The sequence below is a fragment of the Chlamydotis macqueenii genome, chromosome 1, assembly GCF_036417535.1.
Source record: "Chlamydotis macqueenii isolate bChlMac1 chromosome 1, bChlMac1.mat, whole genome shotgun sequence".
Taxonomy (NCBI): Eukaryota; Metazoa; Chordata; class Aves; order Otidiformes; family Otididae; genus Chlamydotis; species Chlamydotis macqueenii.
Genome location: NC_141556.1, coordinates 124,462,369 through 124,484,382, shown reverse-complemented (window position 1 = coordinate 124,484,382; position 22,014 = coordinate 124,462,369). Strand labels below are relative to the sequence as shown.

At 45.8% G+C, this 22,014-nt stretch overlaps 1 protein-coding gene across 1 annotated transcript in view; it reads left to right on the top strand.

Annotated features, from left to right (window-relative positions):
* TSPAN7 (tetraspanin 7) overlaps positions 1-22,014 on the top strand; it is a 101,686-nt gene that overhangs the window by 61,024 nt on the left and 18,648 nt on the right. The gene's annotated exons all lie outside the window — the stretch shown is intronic.

The window sequence follows — 22,014 nt, the reverse complement described above, 5'->3', positions numbered from 1 at the left end:
GAACCTGGTGGTCTGAGAGTCAAATCTTGTTGCCCGATTTATTGGGATGGTGTAAGGGCAGAAGGGATTAGATGTAAGTGATTTGCATTGTGCAAAGAACTCTGTAAGTCCAATTGTTTTTCTTTCTTGATATATTATAGAATGGTACTTTTTTTTTTTGTAATTGCCAAGGCATTCATTTGGTATTTCATTCATGTCATGAATGGTATTTGAGTAATCTGCGGGTCAGTGAGTTTCAGCTCTTCTGTGCTTAATTTACAATGTACCTGAAATACATTTTTGAAAGTCTGACCCTTTTGGCACAAACAAAAAAAGATTAATTCTTGTTAGTTTTAGATTTTCATTACTCTTGATGTAGCATGTCCTGGAATGCTTTCTACGATAATGAAGGCACCTCTGCAGTTGCAGTGCAGCAAAATGTCTTTGCGGTGTAAAACTTGTAACAGAAGTACTAAGATCAATGTAAGTGAAGTATGAATGGAAATTCTATGTGTGAAATCTCCAAAAGAAAAAGCAGAACAAAGGTTAAAGGAACAACATCTGTTAATTGCAATGGAGCACCCTTTGTATGAGTCCATTCAAGGAACCAAAGGGCAAGAGGAAGTAAAACTTGACCTAAAGATGGGAAAAGCTGAAGAATGTGACTGGAGCCATAAGATGCTCAAAGAAAATGAAAGAACTGTGAAATTCAGGAAATTTTGCCGAAGACTTCTGAGAAGAGTAAAACAAAATAATGAAGCAGAAGTTTCTGAGCAATATTCACTCCTGAATGGTATGGAAGATGAGCTCAAAATTAGTTTTTTATGTCCCATGGAGAAGAACCCAGGAGATATGGTGAGGACTGGGCAGCCAGCGTCTCCTGACCTCTGTGGTGTGTGTGCACAGGTGATCCTGGCCAGACCAGCTGGTTGGACACATGCATCTTGGTGCTTACGTGTATTTGAACGTGAGAGCATCTGTAAGTGAAATCAGCTTTGGAGTTTCATGGGATAAAATTACCTTCCATGAAGAATTCCATGAAGTCTTACACTGAGTTTTGTTACACTGGTGTTATGGTTTTGTTTAGTGAGGGGGGGCCTGTGGTGGCAGCTTCTGTAGGAAACTGCTAGAAGTTACTGCCCTTTGTTCAGTGGACTCGGCTGAGCCTAGGGTGGACCCGCTGCTGGCCAAGGCCAAGCCAATTGGTAGCAGAATGTCCCATGATAACGCCTCTGTGATAACGTATTTAAGAAGGGGAAAACAGAAAAAAAGGAAGAGAAGATGTGAAGCAGCTGAGTTGGGGCAGAGAGGGGGAGGCGCGAGCCTTGTGGGCCTTACAGGCCTCACCCTCTGGCCTCTCGCCAGGCAGCCGACTGGGCCCAACTCGGCCCGGCCCAGCTGCAAGAAGTGGAGAGGAGATGAGAAGTGAATGAGATGTAAAAAGATCCTGAGAGGAGTCTGCCAGCCTGTTGTGAAGATTTTTTCTTGTGAGAGGAACGGCTGCAGACACCAAGGTCAGTGAAGAAGGAGCAGGAAGAGTAATGCGGCTTCTGGCCAAGATTCCCCTGCAGCCTGTGGTGCAGCCCATGGTGGAGCAGGTTGTTCCCCTGCAGTCCATGGAGGTCCATGGAGGGGCAGAGATCCACCTGCAGCCCGTGGAGGACCCCACATCAGGGCAGGTGGAGGCCTGAAGGAGGCTGTGGCCCGTGGAGGGCCCACTGGGGCAGCTGTTCTGGAGGGACTGCACCCCATGGAGCGGACTGCACTGACCCATGCCGGAGCGGTTTCTTGAAGGACTGTGGCCCGTGGGAGGGACCCCACGAAGGAGCAGGGGAGGAATGTGAGGAGTTCTTCCCCCAATGATGAAGCAGCAGGGTGAAACAACGCATGATGAACTGACCGCGCAGAGGGGGAGGCGCAGGCCTCATGGGCCTTGCAGGCCTCACCCTCTGGCCTCTTGCCAGGCAGCCGACTGGGCCTGACTCGGTCCAGCCCAGCTGCAAGAAGTGGAGAGGAGATGAGAAGTGAGTAAGATGTAAAAAAGATCCTGAGAGACATCTACCAGCCTGTTGTGAGGAACGGCTGCAGACACCAAGGTCAGTTCAGAAGTGAGGGGGAGGATTAACGCGGCTCCTGGCCAAGATTCCCCTGCAGCCTGTGGTGCAGCCCATGGTGGAGCAGGTTGTCCCCTGCAGCCCATGGAGGTCCACGGAGGAGCAGAGGTCCACTTGGAGCCCGTGAAGGACCCCACACCGGGGGAGGTGGATGCCTGAAGGCGACTGTGGCCCGTGAAGGGCCCGCTGGGACAGCTGTTCTGAAGGGACTGCACTCCGTGGAAGAGATGACCCACGCCGGAGCAGTTTCACGAAGGACTGTGGCATAGGGGTGGGACCCCACAACGGAGCAGGGGAGGAATGTGAGGAGTTCTTCCCCCAACCATGAAGCAGTGGCGTGAAACAACGCATGATGAACTGACCGCGACCCCCATTCCCTCTTCCCCCCTGTGCCACTCGGAGCGGGGAAGGTAGTAGAGATAATGTTAAGCTTGGGAAGAGGGAGGGGTGGGGGGAGGTTATCTTGTTCCCTGTCTCATTATCCTGCTATTTTTAGTAATAAATGAATAGTTTTCCCCAAGTCGAGTCCATTTTGCCCGTAACGGTAATTTTCAGGATTTCTCCCCGTCCTTATCTCAAACCTCAAGCTGTTTTTCTTATATCATCTCCCCCTATTCTCTTGGAAGTGAGAGAGAGACTGCGTAGTCTAGTCCCGATCGGGGCTGAACTATGACAACTAGTTTCCTACACCTCTAGGCAGAGTCTTGAAGTCCTAGAAAGACATACAGACTGAGGAAGTCAATGATGATGCAGACTGTCAGAGAAGTTACTATTACTTGTTGGGCTGTGTCTTCTTCTCCAGAGGTCAATCTTGGAGCGCTCTCTGTTGATAACGGTTAGATGGGACTAACATATTTCTGAAGAAGCGGAACATCCTCAGGCTGTTTGTCAGGGCTGTCACTGCTGGAAGCAGCCTTTGTTGTGCTCTTTCTCCCTTTGAATCCTAGGAAAGCACACAATTCCCTAGCTTTGTCCTTGACAAAGGCAAGAGAGCTCCCCAACAGCCTGGAATGCTTGGAAGCCACAAGGTCTGTCTGTTAATATAATAGATATTAAAATGCAGCTCTTTATATTTTTATATGTTAATTAAATAGGATGATGTGCCACTTTGTATACACACTTGGAGTTTGGAAGTGAAAGCACTGTAATGTGTGTTAACGATGTGGTTGGGAATACAAAATGGAAAAGGGTTATCTGTTTTTTCCCACAGTATTTTGTGTCGAGGTTTTGGGTTTGGTTTGTTTGTTTGTTTGTTTTTTTCATTATACTTGGGTGAGTGTAGCAACTTTATTTGCTGTTGTCTTCCTTGATGACATTGCTACTGTTTTGTTCCCGGGCTGCCAGGCTCCAATAGCTTAAATTTATGTAGCGAATTTGGTAAGCCACCATGTTGCCATTGTGTCATCCTGCATTAACAGCAAGCATCGGCTACAGCCAGACAGGATGGCAAATTTGGGAGCTACATCCCTGCTGGAGGCAGTCACAGCACAGTCTTAGAGATGGCTGCTGGCAGTGTGCAGTAGGAAGTGGTGAAGTAAAATAGGAAAGCTTGGTAAATGCATGTGAGAGAGTAATCAACTAGGAATTTTGTATGGCTCATGCTCAGCCTTTTAATGCCTTCTATTTTCTCTCATTAGTAGGTGGCTCCCCAAATTGAAACCTTTAAAGATCATAGATGAGGCTTGAACAAGACTAACTGGCAACAGTGCAAACATGAATTTTACACCAACCAGTCAAATGAAATAAAACAGAATGATGTGTATAATGACGGTAACATTAGCTTGCCTTACTGCTGATATGAATGCTAGTAAGATAAATATGGACTATCTGTAAATAAACTATCATTATACTAGCATGAAGCATCCCTTCAAACTGTAATTCTTCTTGAGAAAGAGGCAATGGTTTTCTTTAATCTTTTCAATGGGTGCTCTACGCTGAATCGTTTCCTTTAATTGCTATTCTATAAACATATAACATTTTTTAATGCCTATTTTCTATATTTATCTTTGTACTTTCCATTAATTGTAGTACTTCCATTCAAGCTTGAAAAATGAAATTGCTTCCTCAACATATTTCTTCTCTGCTGTACGTAAACATGGACTTTTTTTATTAGCCCTGTTTCCAGGGAAGCTGAAAGTGCACTAGCTCCAAATTCACGGAGAGGCTTTCACCAGTCGTCTTAGTCACAGGCGCTTTAAAGGAAACTCAGAAGAGCTGCCACCTAGAACAAGCCTCATCTCTTTCTCTTACTGTGGGGAATTTATCTCATGTTTGGGGGACTGAAGAGCAACAGCACGAGCCAGCGGGATGGCTGCTTACCTCTGCCTTTCCAGTGGCTGCTCTGGGCAGCTCAGCAAGGCTTTGTAAGTTAGAGTCTGAAACTGTGTGTGCCAGAGCTAGGTATTGTGATAAAGTCCTCCTCTCTCCCTTCATTTAAACAGTCCACCTACTTTATTTATTTGCTTTGATTGCAGATTTGATTAGTAAGTATGTTAATGGTATATCAAAACTTGATTAGAGCTGGTGAAATGAACCGGAATAAAGAAGTCTTGAAGTATTTTAAAAGGAATCACCTTTCACAGCAATAAGATATGGAAAGTCCGGTACAATTTGGTCCATCTGTCATTTAGAACATCACTGTAGTTGTTTCAAGAAAAGAAAACTTGAAGGAGAGAGGAGCAAGTGAGCCACCTTCTGCAGATCTTTCACTGCATCTCAAATAGCAGGACCATTCCTACTCAGTAGTTTTCAGGTATTTCGCTGGTCTTGACAAAGGACATTTTACCAGCCAAGTGGAGGTACGTCGGCAGGGACGAGCAGTCCGCAGATGAAAGCGGCAGCTATTGCCTCCTGAGGCTCTTCTGAAGGGGCTTGCAGCAGCTGAGCTATGAATAACGAGAGCGTGGGTCCTGTGCTCCCAAAGGAGCTGTGGCAAAGCTTGAGGGTGGGATGAGGGAATCCTGCATGGGTCCCACACCTTCTGGATCCACACCAGAACATAAGCTGTGTTTAAGTGGTGGGAGACATATGGTTAAAAAGCTTTTCTGGATGGCCTGACTGTCCTGATGGGGAATAGACTTGCAGGTTAGTCCGTTTCTAAAAAGAGCATAGAACTACAAGCAGTATAGTTACATGTGTGTTTTCAGCCATCTGGTAGTGTCACCTGGTATTATGTTTATCTGATATTTCGTACTGTCTTTTTTGGTTTTGGTTTTTGGTTGTTTTTTTTTTTATTAAAAAACACACACAACTTCACAACTTCAAAAAATTGCATTAAAATTTTTAAGGTCTGGCTCCTACTTCTAGGTAACTTCTGGTTTTGTTTCAGCCAGAATTTAACAGTCTGAGAGCAAGGCTAGATTTTTTTTTTTTTTTTGACATGAGAACACACCCAATCGACCCACAGTCGAAAGTGTCAGTATTTTCATTAAGTAACTCTAATGTGTAGCAAAAAACAACTTATATGTGAGGGATATGCCTTTATTTTCAGATACATGCTCAAGTGCAATACCCACAAACCCAGGCACTCCTGTATCTCAACCACTGAAGCAACAGTATGTGTGTCTGTATAGAAATATAAAACACAGTTCAGATGTTTCTTTTAATGTAATCCAGGGACTTCCGGTGAATGTTTATATGTCATAAACTATTTTGAAATAATATTTGTAAACTATGGTGTGTCAGCTGTGGGGAGTGATCATTTTGAATTTTGATTCTTGGAAATGTTTTTCTTTTAATAAGATGGTGTACTACAAGGCAGGTTCACTGCAGTCTTGTGCTAGGTGCTAGGACCATGCTAGGGAATGGTAGCTTCTCCTCTGCAGTCCCTCAGAGCTGCCTTGTTGTCAGTTCCCCTTTCTACCAGTCTGGCTTGTGGAGCAGTCATCTTTTTTCCACTGAGGGTAAGGATATTCTGATTTCATAGCTTCACACGCGCAGCTGAGCATCACCTCCTTCAATATTTAACACCACCACACAGATAAAGACATTGCTAAACCTGCAAAGAAGGGAGTCAGCGGTGACTCTAGCGGCAACTGATCTTGGCCAGAAGGCCTCTGACATCCACATAATTGTTTCAGGGGGGTGTGCGTCTGATTTATCTCTAGGCAGTTGCTGATTTTAAGGACTGTACATTCTAAAAAGGCACACTTACACATTTCACAAAACTTTCAGAAGTTATGAACTGGCTGCACATGATGTCTGTCTATGGTGTGGGCTCTGAAGGAACTGACAAATTTGAATTTCATCTGTTTTCTTCCTCCTCCTTTTAGCTGTTAGGAAGATAGGACTTGAGAGAACAACTGTGGTTATTAAATCCATCTCCCGGCAGTGCAGGAGAGTGCACAGACCATCTGCGCACCACAGTCCATGGAAATGCCTTCCTGTTGGGATTCAGGGCAGATATTTCCTTCCTCTATCTAAAAAAAAAAATGTTTGAGTATTAAAAGCGGCTTCTGACTGACTTTAGTAGGAATGGCTTCTTTAGTAGGAGCAGCACATGAAAAGCATTCGCATGCAAATGAAAAACAGAGCAGTATGAAAAACTGTTTTGTAGACGCTGAGCCAGAGTGCTGGACTGGGACAAAACGGGGTTATTTCAGAGTGGAAGAAATCATGTTTTTCCCCTCCTTAGCCTTGTTTTGTTACCTTTTTTCTTCCTTGGCTGCATTGCTACCTGTGTTTGGGAGGAGCAGTAGCCAAGGTGTGGGTGAGAGCAAATACAGATGGTTATAGAGAACATCGTTGGTTTTGAAGGACTGACTTGGGTATGCTGGAACAAGAACACTTGCTTTCTCATGATGGCCCATGTACATATGGAGATCCACCATACGTACACTGCCTGCCAAAAGCAGACCTGTATCCACTGGAGAAGTTCACTGCATTGCGGTTCCTGGAAGAGCTGGAAACGAGTAGATGGCTTGTGTGAGAGGAGAAGAGGAAAGAACCAGAAGTCTCAATTATGAAAGAAATGTGTCCTTTCAAGGAAAAAAAAAAAAGCCGTCTTACAGTAGGAATTGCAGCTCTCAGCTTGTTCTGAGTATGATTAGGTGATTGTAAATAACCAGTGATTGTCCATAAAATGGGATCAGTACATTAGGAGTTCGGTTGCAATAATAAAATCCTTTTTAAACTTTAAACAAAGCACTTATCAGATCATTACACGTGCTCCCAAGCTGATTTTTACATGGATTGAACTGAAATGAATGCTGCAGCTGACGACCTTCCTGGCGGCTTGGCACTGCACGAGCGGAGGCTACGAGCCCCCCCGGCCCCTCGCTTCCTCTTCCCAGCTTCCAGCCAATTAGGGATTTTAGCAAGGCCCCCCTGCTCTCCCCTTGTGCCGCTGCCCAGCAGCCTCCCTCCCACGGTTGAAGGGATGAAAGCTGCCCAGCTGTCGTCTTTCACAGGCAGCAGTTGTGTGGCTGGCTTCGCCTCCTTCCCTCCTGCCCCGCTCTTTGAGGGGAGGGGGCTGCTCCCAACCTCATTACTCTCATTTCCACCCTAAACGCATTTGTGGCCAACATGTGCCTGCTTTGTTCCCAGCGCAGTTGTCCTTTGGCTTAAATAGTTGTCTCGTGTCCTTGGTGTGTAATCCCCTTACAGGCAGGTTCATATCCCTACCCCTCTTTATGTCACTTAATGTGAGGCTTTGAAAGCCACGTGGCTCGCCTCCTGCTAGAGACACTCTCTGTCGCTCCGTCATCCTGGGGGGTCTTTCATTGTACCCGTTGCAGTATCACCTCGCCTTTCTTGAATGGGAATAACTGGACTTATGCCCATTGCAGATTGCAGTAGAGCATCATGGATGGGGCTCACCAATGCCTTCTGCAGTGGTGGCCCATGCACAGCCTCTTCTGGAAATACCTTGCCTGTGGAAATGCACCGTTGGGTTGCACGTGCCTTTTTCTCTATGTGTGTGCCATGAGTCGTTCCTCATGAATTCCACGGTCAGCTGGCATTCATAAATCCTTTTCCTCCACTATTATTTGCAAATTTAGGAGCTTGAAACTTCTGGCATTGGTCCCAGCAGCATGACCTTGAATTTGGTACTATTGAATTTCATTGCATGTCTATTATTGTACATTTCAATGCCATTTTCTGATATTTCTGAAGGTTATTAGGGGCGTAGATGCTTGAATACACAGTGGTTCCGAGAGTTTCACACCACTACTGTTGTGAGCGGTGACTAATGAGCTTGTAAATTACTTTTAAATTCTTTTCAAGTTTTCTTACTGCTAAATCTTAACTTTGTAAGACCAGCAGATAAACAAACTGATTGCTCTGCTTTTCCTCCAGTTCCCACAACTAGCAAAGTGAGAAATGGCTCTGGGTCTCGTGCTGCTGTGGGTGTCGTTACTGCTTCTCATTACATTCAGAAGGAAGCTGTGTAAGATCAGTGAAGTCAGAATTACAGAAATACAATAGCCATATGGACAGTGGAAGACTAGTGCCTAGTGAAGGATGGAATTGGATTGATACTGCTCCACATTTGCCCAAGAGTTTTTGTGTGCCCAGCAGGTCTGGTTGCTCCCCTCGCCCTCTGGGCACGTTGCTGGTGATGGTGCAATGGGGAATCCTTTTTCCACATGCTGTCCGTGTGCGTGTGTTAGATGGGTGCACTAATTCCCTGGAGGAGCTTCCTCTCCTAAACTGCTTTCCAGAAACTCCCCTTCAGAGTCATTTTGCAAGTCTTTGCTGACTGTATCTATTCTGACAACTTTTATGGTGTCTGCTGTCATCCAATGCGTGTGCTAGTGCAAAAGATTCCATTTTTTTTCTGTACATTTGACTCAGGATGCACACATTATATATTTTCTTCCTCTTTAGAGCTGGATGAACCACATGGTCACTATATGCTCACTGCATGCTCACTGCACGTTCTTTTTTTTTTGTTTTATTCCTCTTGAGAGATGAAAACATTTTGATGATTTGCTTGGATTTAGGATGGCATAGTATGATGCTGTAGTTCGTTGTTACATGTCTGAATACTTACACATATTTGTAAAACAAGCAAGTAGACAGAAAAAAAAAAAGCCACATGATGGCCACAAACTTCAGATGTGAAAGGAGACTCATAACTCTGAGGAGGACCCACTGGTTTGTTTAGCCAAGCGAATATGGAGGTTCACTTTTCCTTTTCTCATGTACAGGAACACCATCTCTGCTTTCCCGTCTGTTAGCCTTTTGCTGTGCTGAAATTCAGTTGCAGTGTGAGTTTGGGTAAGCCATATCCAGACTTTGGTAGAAAGAGTAGATCTCCAGCCAAATACCAGACAGACTAGGGCTTCTTCAGAGCAAATACATGTTAGAGGAAGAAGGATATTCAGAAGAAAAATCAAGGAATGAGGAGCTTAGCTGGCAGATGGGGTTTCAGCAGTGCATGTGCAGCATTTGCAGAGCATCCTGGAAATGTGTTGACCAGATGCATGCTGCAAAGATGCTGCCTCACTGCTGCATCAGGTCTCTGTGGTTGGCCTCCACTGTCATCATGTGCCTCTTGGAGGGGGATGGAGACAGGGAATGTGAAACACCCATCGGTGCTTGACTGCAGTGTCAAGCTCGAGCAACATTCTTGGTCTTGGCTTTGTGCCTTAGCCTTTGCACAGCTGCCATCCCTTGAAAGCTCAACTCCCTGAGCACAGTTCGTGACAGAGAAGGCTATGGCTGTCTCTAACCACAGCTCCACAGAGGAGGTGCAGATGAGGCCCGGTCCCATTTCCATCACAGCTTGGACAAACAGGTGACCTGCAGCTAGCCACCTGCGTGAGGTGCATGGTTCTGCCTGATGCAGGCTGCAGCTCTGCAGAGGTGCTGGCTGCTGAGCAGGTGGAAGCTGAAGCCATCCAGCTGCTCTCCAGAAACAGCCTGTGCCCTCATAAGCTTGGTCCAAAGCAGGCCTGCCCCTCACCGGCCTGGTTTTTATTGTGGTGGCCACAGACCACCATGTGGCTTCCTCACAAATGACCACAATTGGCACGCATAGGAGCCACGGCACATGCGATGAATCAGTTTTTGGGAAGTGGGGATGGCCGCAGGGCTTTAAGCCATGCTCCACAAGTGAATGATGGGTGCTGAAGGCACCTCCTTTCTCTAATTACGTGCTTTAGTTTGCAGAGTGGGATGCCACTTTTGATGTCTCCAAACTGCAAGTTCTTTTTCCTTAGACGTTCAGTCATGCATATTTAAAGCTAAGTTTCAAGAAATTAGGTCTGAAAATTCCCAGCAGAAATGTATTTTTGCATTTTATTTTTATCCAGAGATGACCACATTTTTGTCTGCAGCTGACTTAAAAGAGATATCAATTAATAGAGCCACTGGTGACTAAACTGTAAAACAGAATATTTTCTCTCATTTAATGAAGTATCTTACATAAAAATAAGCATAAGCCTCATCATGAAGAACTTAATTTTACTAAGATTTGCAAGTAGTTTTCTGTAAGTGCAAGGTGTAATAAAGCTGAGTTTTCACCATGAGAATATGACTCTTTATTATAAACATTCATTATATGGATGGTTGTCGTAGTTCAGCCCCAACGGGGACCAGACTACGCAGTCTCTCTCTCACTCCCCCCACTCTCCAAGAGAATAGGAGGAGATTTGACAAACAAAAGAAAACCAGGAAAAAAAAAAACCAAACACGCGGGTTGAGATTGAACAAAAAGTAAATTTAACAGTAATGACAGAAGAAAACAATAGAGTGATGGAACACAAATACAGTATAATAGCTCACAACAGATCTCCACATCCAGTCTCTTCCAACTAGGAGGGCCTCCCTTCAGCACCCTCCTCACTTATATACTGAGCATGATGGCAGATGGGATGGAATAGCCCTTTGGCTAATTTGGGTAAATTAACCCCAGCTGTTAGCTAATTAGTTAACTATCCCAGCCATAGGGGCTACCAGCTTCAGTTCTCCACCCAGCTCAGGTAAATATTAACTCTATCCTGGCCAGAACCAGGACAATGGTCTTAGTATGGAGATCACAATGAGTCCCAGATCTCATTACTCTTCCTGAATCTTTCTGTAAGTGGCATGTAATTAATTATTTCCTTATAGAAGCATTCTATAAGTATTTGCTACTGTATTAGCAAGAAATTACTAGTTTTGAGCCATGCTGCAAGGATGTTTTCAAGCTCTTGTGTGGTGTCTCCCGCTATACTGCCCTCTTTGTTAGTGCTTTTAGGACTTCTTGGGCTGTATCCAATGCTTCATCCTGCTGCAAACAAAATTGCTCTGATGTTTTCTTCCCTGGTCTTCATTAAATGATTGTTGGCCTCTTCTCCTGGTTGCAAGGAGAAGGTTGCAATCACCTCTCTGTGATTTTTAATGTGTTTTCCCTATGGAATAAGTGACACAGCCTTCGTTGTCATTTCTGCCCCAGCCTGCGTGAGAAATGTTATTTAACCTTAGTATATGGACAGTGTATGGATGGGTGGGAGTGCTGGGAGACACCTGGGTTGTATATAAAATGTTCAGTTCCTATCAGAGGTCATTTAACTCTACCTCCTTGTTGTCTACAGAGACGCTATTGAAGTTAGGGATAAGTACATGCTCTTCTCTGCAGAGTCAGTGGTGAGCAGGCAGATCAACTGCATTCTCCACTATAACTTAGTATTCACTTAGGTGTTCATATGAGGGTCAGTGTTTTGTTTCCTTTTCATTATTTTTTTAACCAGCACTGCAGTTTGACTGCTGAGGACATTAATCTGGTGGTGGCTCACTCACAACTAGTATTCATGCACTTGTAATAATGTCACAGCAAGGAAAAGCACTGAACCTTAAAAATATTTAAAAGAAAGAAATAGGATACCAGTTCATGTATGGAAAGTACCTGTGGAAGAACAGGTTGTTAAGCTTGGCATCAGTGTGTCTAATCAAAATCTCCTCCATTGTATTTCAGGGCCAGTCTGGTGCCTGTCCCCTGACCAATATGCTCTAGACACTCAGCTCTGACCTGGTGGCAACATGAGAGCAGAGGCAGCATCCTCCTTGCCGTAGTTTGCACGTACTGGTACCCCTGATGACGGTTTCTGCAGGGAGGGCATGGGCCAGTAGTTTTAATACACAAGAATGGCAGTTTTGGATGGAAACAGCAAGACCTATGGTAGATAATCAGTTTTTTGACAGCAGCTAGTACTAGATGGATGCTGAGCAGCAAGGATCATAAGGATTGCTGGGGTGAAGGGATGAAGCAAGACCCGTTGTGCTGGACATTCTACACATGCAACAGGAAGACGCAACCCTGAGCCCAAATTGTTGTAGCCTACCCAGGTGAGACAGACAATGGATTGCAGAGAGAAATGTAATCTGATACATTAATCTTATCGCATTTTTTCTTTAAATCCTTTTGGCTGGATTTTCTTAGGAAGGGATTATTTAGATGGGAAACTCTGTCAGCAGAGGAGAGGAAGAGGAAGGACAGGCCTGAGTTAGAAGAGCAGTGAGATAAGAAATTGTTGTGTCAGGTACTGGGAGATGTATTAAGAAATGGTGAAGTCAGAGACTGGAAGACGCTCAAGCGGTTACGTACCAGACTGGCCATTTAAGGTCTTTTCTCTTAACATAGTGACCTTTGCAGACTCTCAGCTTGCAAATGGTCCGGAAATGGTTGTTAATTGGCTTGCAACTTTTTCTTGAGTAGAGTCTTCACTGAGTAGAGTATAATAAAAACAGACAGGGAAGTTTTACTAGAAACATTTGTTTCTGACTAGCATCAGAATTCCTTTTTTTTTTTTCTTTTTAAAGCATCTTCATTTTTAGTGGAAATACTAGGCAGCACCATTGGTGACTACACTTTTGGTGGTGGTTTTGTGTTTTAATGGGCTTCATTTTGTATTTTGTCCAAAGGGGAGGTAAGGACATTAAAGAGTTGCCTTCTTCCAAAGATACAGATCATGACACCGTCATTTCTTATTAGCTCCAGCAGAGGTCGATCCTATGCAAAAGGTAACCCAAGTTGGTTTGGTAGGTGTAAAGATCACCAGATACAAGAGTGGAGAATTCAGCTGTGTTGCTGGCTTGCATGCATCTCCATGTTGCATCATATCTTTTCTTACTGCTCTGCTCCTGCCCGTGAAGAGCTGACACTGAAGCTCAAAAGAAGATTTATGTTCGTTTCGGTCACCTGCCTGCCTGATGAGAGCCCAGAAGCTGAAGCAGGAGAAGATTCAAAGGCAGCCACTCCCATTGTTTGGCAGGCTGTAAAGCAAGAACATTTTGAATGTGATCCCTTGCCTATTTTGGGAAAGTTATAAAATCTTCAGAGATAGGGCAGTTATTTTTAAGCCTCTCTGGACATACTTTTAATGCAGGATTTGTTCTGTATGCTGTCAAGGTCGACTGTTTTCTTCGTGAAAAAGTTTTCTTTGTGAAAAAGTTTCCCTCCTCTGGGGAAATGTCTGGTAGATCTAATTAGCTGTCTGCCTTGATCCTCTCTCATTTCCTCACAGTCTGCTAAACCTATGGCTAGACCTTTCAGCTTCAGACAAGATGGATTGCATCAGTCCTTGTTTGCCTTCCCCTGGCTTCATCCATTTTATGTACAGGCTTTCTCTCGCCTGCTTGAGGAGAAGATTGCAGTAGAGCTGTGCAGAGACAGTGTACCTCTACCAAAATGTAGGGAAGCTGATGTTTGGAAAAGGAAGCATTGGAATTGAGGAGCTGAAAATATCAGCAATATGAGTATTTTCCTTGCATCTGACTCTTTGCTGCTTCTTTGGATCTCTTTTTAAAAGCTGCACACAATTTACATTTATTTAGCAAGGTTGCAAATATGAAATGAAATTTTAAAAATGATACCTACAATGACATCCTGATTACTGAAACTGCCCACCTGTATCTCAGTTCTGTGGATAAGGAACTGGTCCAGGGAAAAGCTGAGCTCTTCCTGCTCCTTTTGGAATCAGTAGGGATTGCAATGTGCTCCGTATCAATCAGGATTGGGTTCCAAGTTTCATTTTGCCAGAGCTTAGGAATCAAAATAGCTGACATCTGTAATGAACAGGAGGACATGAATTATGTAGACAAATAAACTAGCAATTACTGCTGCACATTTATCTTCACTTCTGTAAATGATAAACTTTAAATGTTCCATATGGAAGCCCTGCGTATAAATTAGTTCCTCTGCATTCCGGCCTCTTGAATCTCTGTGGATGTGAGATGTGGTAGCTTCTGTATCTCCTATCTCAGTTTAAGGCAGCAGCTCCCTTTATACCATGCCACCAGTGCTCTGTGAGATTTGGGGTATGAAGACAACCAACTAAATTAGGATATAGCATACATTCAGTTTAAAGGAATACATAGTGTTTTCCTGCTTAATTCTGACAGAATTAAAGATAGTGGACTTTCAAAAGTTATTTTGTCACTGTTGCCCAGAAGGAGGGGGTTGATAGTTTAATCTTTGTCCCAGCACTATTAAAAGAAGTAGTTCTTGGACATTTTTCTGTTGCCCTTTATTGAGAAACTGCATGTGTTTAGTGTTAGTTCTGATTTCAGCAATGCCCAGTGTTACCAGAATATCACTCTCCCTGCCTCGTATAAAGCTGCAGCACATACCCTTGTATTAACACTGTTGGCCATATCTTGGTCTGTGTGTCTCTCAAATACAGATGGACAATATTTATTGGACAAGTGAAGTTAGACCTAACATTGGGTTCAGTCGTATTTCTGCCTGCCTGTAGCATGTTAACTTTTTCCCCACATCCAGTCAGCTCCAGAACTGGGGCAATACTGCAGATAACATGGGAAACATCTGTACTAATGCTGGAGGAAGGCAAAAGAGCTAGAAAGCCTGCCTTTGACTGAAATCAGTGACTGGTGGGATGTGTCTGTGATGTCATGCTTGAGGAGAGGCAGGACAAGGCAAGGAGAGATAATTTGGTGGTCCATGTGCAGTCTTGCTGTCCTACTGACAATCCCCAGTACATTCACATGTGAGAGTAAATGTGAGATACGGAGAGATGTTAGCTGGGAAGGAGCAGGGGAGGCCAGTGAGGTTTGAGCATGATGCACGTGGCCAAAGCAAGGGGTAGAGCTGATTGGGGGTGTTTTTGTGCAAATTGTTGTTTGTGGTTTTTTTTTTTAAGCCAGAACATGCCAATTCATCTAGGTTAAAACGCTCCATGAGAACATATTGATTCCAGTGCAGTTCTTTTTAGAAAAATGACCAGGTGACCTACCTGCTTCATTTCCTGCCATCTCGTCAGTCGAGGGTTTCTGGGGTGTGTTTGCCAAGTCTGAGTTCAGATGCAATGAAATGTGAGACCTGCTAGCACTAAACAAGCAGTTTCTAGCTGTGTGTAGTCTTTACAATCCTCACCCTACTTCGATATCTCCTACATTGTAGTTTTTTTTAATCTTTAAAATGGTTGACCTAAAAGAATGGCAGGTCTAATAATGTTTTATTGAATATTACATCTCTGGTTTCCTGGCTGAGGAAACATGAGTCTAGGGGCTTCCACCACAGTGAATTTTTGTAAGGAAGGCATGATCTGCCTTTTGTGAAATCCAGGGTGAAGTAGCTTTCTAATAACATAGAAGGCTGGAGAAAGAGCACAGAAAAGAAGAGAAGTTGCACACAGTTGTTTTTTTTTTCCTTTTCTAGTCCCAAAAAGAAATAGTGTTTCAAGGTTGCTGGTCTTGAAAGGCCAGTGCAGTGATGGTGTATCAAAGAGTGTCTTCATTCTCTCAGCTGCCCTCAGTTTGGTATGTCTCAGCCCATGAGCCTGGAGCAGGTATCACTACTTTGCTCTGCAGAGGCTGACAGTGACTTCTCCCAGGCAGGAGAAGCCCAATCTGATGGGCTGTGCTGGCAGGGGACAGGAGCAGCACCAGGGGGTCTCAGCCTACGGCCCCCGTGTCAAGAAGGGTTGCCCTTGTGCTGGAGCAGCCTTATAGCAATGCCAGTAGCGAGGCAGTCACCAAAGCAAAATAATCATAGAATCATAGAATGATTTGGGTTGGAAGGGACCTTTAAAGGTCATCTAGTCCAACCCCCCTGCAAGGAGAAGGAACATCTCCAACTAGATCAGGTTGCTCAGAGCCTCATCCAACCTGGCCTTGAATGTTTCCAGGGATGGGGCATCCACCACCTCTCTGGGCAACCTGTGCCAGTGTTCCACCACCCTCATTTTAAAAAAAAAAAAAATTCCTTATGTCCAGTCTGAATATGCTTCCTTCTGTTTTAAAACTATTACCACTCATCCTATCACAACAGACCCTGGTAAGAACTTGTCGTGGTTTTGTTAGTGGGGGGGGCCTAATGTGGTAGCTTCTGTTGGAAACTGCTAGAAGTCGCTCCCCTTTGTTCAGTGGACTCGGCCGGGCCTAGGGGAGACCCGCTGCTGGCCAAGGCCAAGCCGATTGGTAGCAGAATGTCCCATGATAACGCCTCTGCGATAACGTATTTAAGAAAGGGAAAACAGAAAAAAAAAAAAGAGAGAAGAGAAGGTGTGAAGAAGCTGAGCGGGGGCAGAGGCGCAGAGGGGGAGGCGCAGGCCTCATGGGCCTTGCAGGCCTCACCCTCTGGCCTCTTGCCAGGCAGCTGACTGGGCCTGACTCGGTCCAGCCCAGCCGCAAGAAGTGGAGAGGAGATGAGAAGTGAATAAGATGTAAAAAAGATCCTGAGAGACATCTACCAGCCTGTTGTGAGGAACGGCTGCAGACACCAAGGTCAGTTCAGAAGTGAGGGGGAGGAGTAACGCGGCTCCTGGCCAAGATTCCCCTGCAGCCTGTGGTGCAGCCCATGGTGGAGCAGGCTGTCCCCCTGCAGCCCATGGAGGTCCACGGAGGAGCAGAGGTCCACTTGGAGCCCGTGAAGGACCCCACACCGGGGGAGGTGGATGCCTGAAGGCGACTGTGGCCCGTGAAGGGTCCGCTGGGACAGCTGTTCTGAAGGGACTGAACTCCGTGGAAGAGATGACCCACGCCAGAGCAGTTTCACGAAGGACTGTGGCATAGGGGTGGGACCCCACAACGGAGCAGGGGAGGAATGTGAGGAGTTCTTCCCCCAACTATGAAGCAGTGGCGTGAAACAACATGTGATGAACTGACCGCAACCCCCATTCCCTTTTCCCCCCCTGTGCCGCTCGGGAGGGGAAGGTAGTAGAGATAATGTTAAGCTTGGGAAGAGGGAGGGGTGGAGGGAGGTTATCTTGTTCTCTGTCTCATTATCCTGCTGTTTGTAGTAATAAATGAATAGTTTTCCCCAAGTCGAGTCTGTTTTGCCCGTGACGGTAACTTTAAGGACTTCTCCCTGTCCTTATCTCAAACCTCGAGCCATTTTTCCATATATTTTCTCTCCCTGTTCTCTCAGAGGGTGGGGGGAGTGAGAGAGAGACTGCGTAGTCTGGTCCTGATCAGGCCTGAACTACTACAGAACTGCTTTGGTGGAGGCTGCTAGCAGGAGATGCTGTGGGTGGTGTTGGTGATGGGGAGTGCTTCAGGCAGGGTACGAGGCTTTCAGGGCTGGGACGTTTCCTCACTGGGTGGTCTCGGAGGCTCAGGACTCTCCCAAGAGCAGCTGTGCGTGAGGCTGGAAGGAGAAAGCCGTACATCAGGAGTCGAAATGAAGCACTTTGGCCTGAAAACACGTGCAGAAAGGAAGCGTCCATCAAAATAGTGTGAGAAGCGGGACAGTTTGCAAGCATTGAGAAGCACTGACAAAAATCAGCACAAAGTGCTTGCAAGCCCATTTGTGGACATGAAACCTGACCAAGTTTCTAGGGCTTGTTATGGCAGTGGGACTGTCCCTGAGCATGGGTAAACCAGGCCAGCCTTGGCTCCTAGCACAGACCTCTCTCGTGATGGCCTCTGTTCAGGGGCGGATGCATGCTTTGACTGTTTTATCCAGGTGTGGGCTATTACTGTTTAAACCAAGGTTTGTATAAAGTCCAAGGAAAACTTCAGAGCTCTTTTCTGCATCAAAGCATTGAGTATGATAGGCCTTGAAACCTGATATTTGGGGCTTTTTTTCACTTTCCCTTTCCCTTAACCTCACCAGAGGACAGAGCAGCACAAAAAGCTGGATGATCTCATCGTGTAATAATGACAGCTTCCGTTTTTCTGTCCATGATGCGAGTTTTACATCCGTAAGCACTGAGGGAACATTTCACCTGCCTGGCTCTGCCTTGGGCCCCCTGTCATCTGTGGGACCCAGTGCTGCGATTAAGGGAATGGTCAGAGATCTGCTTCAGGAGGGTAAGGTCTGCACGTTGGGGGTCTCAGCAGGGGCAGTGAGTGAGCAGCTGCGAGCCCAGGTGCTACCAGATCAGCCCTAGAAGTTCCTCCATGGGCTTCATTAATCCCACCTCTCTGCCCCCTGTGCATGCTGGGCTCCTGCCTTGCACTGTGCCCGTGATGGCTGGTAAATCTTGAAAATGGCTGAGCTATCTAGGCAGCCCTTCCCTGTGCATTCTTCCTCCAATCGGCTGCCTCTGTGCATATTCAGACTCTGAGCTTGAAACTATAGGAAAAAAAAACCAACCCTCAGAGATGCTTGAGGGAGGTTGTGAAAGCCAGAGCTGCCTTTATTACATCATTCTTGTCTCAGCTGCTGTTGCTGAAGCACAGAGAGGCCACTCTGACCCTTCTGCCTTCCAGGAGCTGTGGGCGTTGTGGGGTCTCAGCCCTCCAAAGAGCAGCTACTGATGATTCTCCCACAGGTCCTTACATTTGGGCAGGATCTCTCCTGTAGTCACTTTTTAGAAGCAAACCTTTTTTTTTTTCTTTCCCCTTTGCTAATACTTCTTTTTCTGTACCACTCTAGGTGTCTTATCTGGGGCATGGTGGGATCTGCAGCTGCCAGTTTGTTTCTTCTGTGTCTGCTGAGGATCTGGAGTGGGGTTGTGCCACTCTTTTAGCACAGGCTGTAGCTCTCATACTATTTCCAGGACAAGTCTTAATTCTCAGAGGGGCCACACGAAGGCCAGGTTTTGCTGTTGAAGTCCACCAGTGGAGTAGGGGTGCTGCTCTCTTGCTCCACGTGTGCTGGCTGTTGCAGGTGTTTATAAATAGAGCTACTCTGGGTGGTGAATCTTGGCTCAGGGTGTTCTAAAAAGTGGAAGGGCTTGTGATCACTCTTCTCTGACTGCCAGGATATCTGAAATATTTTGTACGTCTCCATGAGAAGATGTATTGATCATATCCATATATCTATCTGCCACTGTTTATCTCAATGATTCCCTAATCATTTTCCATTTTGCCATTGAATTACATGATCATGGTTTGAAAGGAAACTTTACAGTGGGAAGGGAGTGAGGAAGACTGGGGAGAGACTGTGCATGGCAGGAGGTGCTCTGAGTTTCCTTTTAGATCTTTCAGATGCAAAATGGACCCACATCACCTAGCTCTTGCACCTATTGGGCCTGACCCACAGGTCACACTGGACACAGAATCAGGCTGGTGTGGTGGTTTCAGGTCAAATTAAGGAATTTCATTGTTAATCAGGTACAACCATACAAGGCTCATTTCCACAGCCTGTTGGGGCAAGAGGTAGAGTAGGAGAAGATGTAGTGATGATGAGTGGCAGGAGCAGTGTGTATGCCTGCTACTTTGTTTTCAGGCCAGTGGTATCATGATCCGTCTGCCCTTGTCTGTTCTGCTTTTAAAGGAAACAAACCTAAAAACTAAACCAAACAAGAGGCCAGTACACTGATTGTTCCCTTGATTGTGTGATGGAGCAGAGAGATAGGGATAAAAACTGTCTTGAAAATAAGGAAACAAGGTTTTCCTTTGGGCAGAGCTGGGCGTTAGTCATACCACTGCTCATACTCTGTTAAATAAAGGTCATCAAAAGGTTTGCGGGGAAGTCTTCTGGTTTTTCCTCTTCACGAGTGAAATTCCAGCCGGCGTTGCTGCAACCCAAGGTGCGTCTGCAGCATGTCTCTGTGGAAACATCCCATCCCCTCTGCACCGTGCCAAGCTTGCTGGGGGTTTAGACCTCCCCACGAACAGAGGGATTTCCTTAAATCCATGTAAATCAGAGCTTTATTACGAAGCAGAAGGGGAATAAACCACCGAGAGGCTTTGCTCCTTTTTTTCCAAAGTCTGTGCGTACCATAAATTGGATAGGCTCCCCTGAGGCAGGGGGAAACCAAACCCTTAAAAGGCATAGTAAAGGGTTAGTAATTGTTTCAAAGAGCTGACTAAAAATGCTTTTTATTACAAGCCTTGAGTTCTCTTTCAAATGTGAAGCTGTTTGTTCATTTTGGCAGCGAAGGCTGCTTTTATGTCTCCCTGGGGAGAGTGGTAACACTTTCAGCAGCTCAGGCACAGAAACCAGCCCTTTGTTGAACTGGAGGCGAGAAACCCAAAGTTGTTCTGAGGATTTCCAAGTTCCTCACAGCTCGCTGTCGGACTTTGCTGATTAATCTGTACCCTCTGAAAAAGCTTTTGTTAGGGAGCAGAGGGAGAGGTGAAGATATTGTTGTGTGTGGATGGGACCAGACTCAGTGGAGGCGTTTGATGCCTGTGTGTAGGTAGAAGTTGGATTTATTTCTATTGTCACTGTGGGCAGGAGAGCAGAAACCCCTCCTAATCCTGTCCCAAAGGTGTGACAGAAATGCCAACGCCTGCCGTGGCTGGTCGGGGGAAACAAGTGAGGCTTAGAGAGAGAGAGGGACATGATGGGTTTCCCTGGCAGTGCTGCACTCCGGCGTGCTCCGAGTGGAAGCCAGGTAGGGGCAGGTCGTCCCTACAACTCTGGGAAGCACGGAGGAAGGAAAAGGATGAGCTAGGCAGTGTCAAAATTGCCAAGTGAGATTATTTCCTCTCTGGTATAGAAAGGATCTCCTCTCTCTGAGGACACATTAGTCTGCTTTTTATCTGCCTGGTTCCCTCTCCTTCTGTTTCTCTCTTTATTCTCTCTTTTCTTTGGTTTCTTCTTTTTCCCTGCATCCCTCCCTCTGTATCTTTCTTCAGAGCATCTATTTTCTATCCTCCCTTCTGGTATTTTCCTTAGGTGGCTCTGATTATTCATCAGCTCTGCTGAATGCAGTTCTCTCTCCAGAGAGGGAGAAGTGCTGCACCAGAGCAGGTTGAGCAGAGGATGGGCTCCTTTGCCTGCTAGTGCTGAGCAGCAGGACGGTGGAAAGGGCCCAGTGGGGAGGCACTGATGAGGGTGCACCCTGCATTGTCCTTTTTGAGCCAGCCTATGTAAAAAAAGCCAAAAAGCTGCTTTCCTTTTTTTTTGCTTTGAGAAGGGTTTCCCTGAATCAACTCACACCAGCCTATATGAAAAGTAACTGAAAGATCTTACAACGGAGCTCAGCTGGGAGTTTTTAAGTGCAATGTAACTGTGAACAAGGATCCCCACCATGAACAACTGCAAGGCAGCGCTGGTGTAATAGTGTTGGATTTATATCAATAGCAGTGTAAAGATGTTCACAAGAGAAAACTTGGAAAGCAAGCAAAAGAATAGTGTCAGGACATTTCTTCTGCTCCTGCATGTCATCAGTGGCCTGGAGGAGCCAGTAAGAATTTTGGGGGGAATTCAGGAAGCATTTGCAGAGCTAGCACTCAAGACTGGCCCTTCGTGTCCCACCTTTGGTTGCACTGTGGGAATGAATTACATGTGTACAGTCTTGAAACAGGCGTGTCAGCATTGAGTGACAATCAGCAGACGGTGCAGGCATTATCCCTGTTGTGGCCACTGCTCGATGTCAGCGTATGGCGCACCGTGGCCTTCCCCCACGTCTCTGCTGGTGCTGGGAGCTTGCGTGTCCCAGCTGCCCTGTCCCAGCTAGCCTCTTCTTGCACATCTCCCTCAAGAAGCTGGGTGCTCCCAGGGCCCACTGATGTCCTCCCACCCCATGCTCAGGAGGGAAAGCTTCTGCGCAGCCAGGGACTCACTTGCTGTATAGCCTGAGGAGCCGGGGAAGGCTCACTTGTCAGATTAATGCACTACAAGGGATGTTCGTGTTCC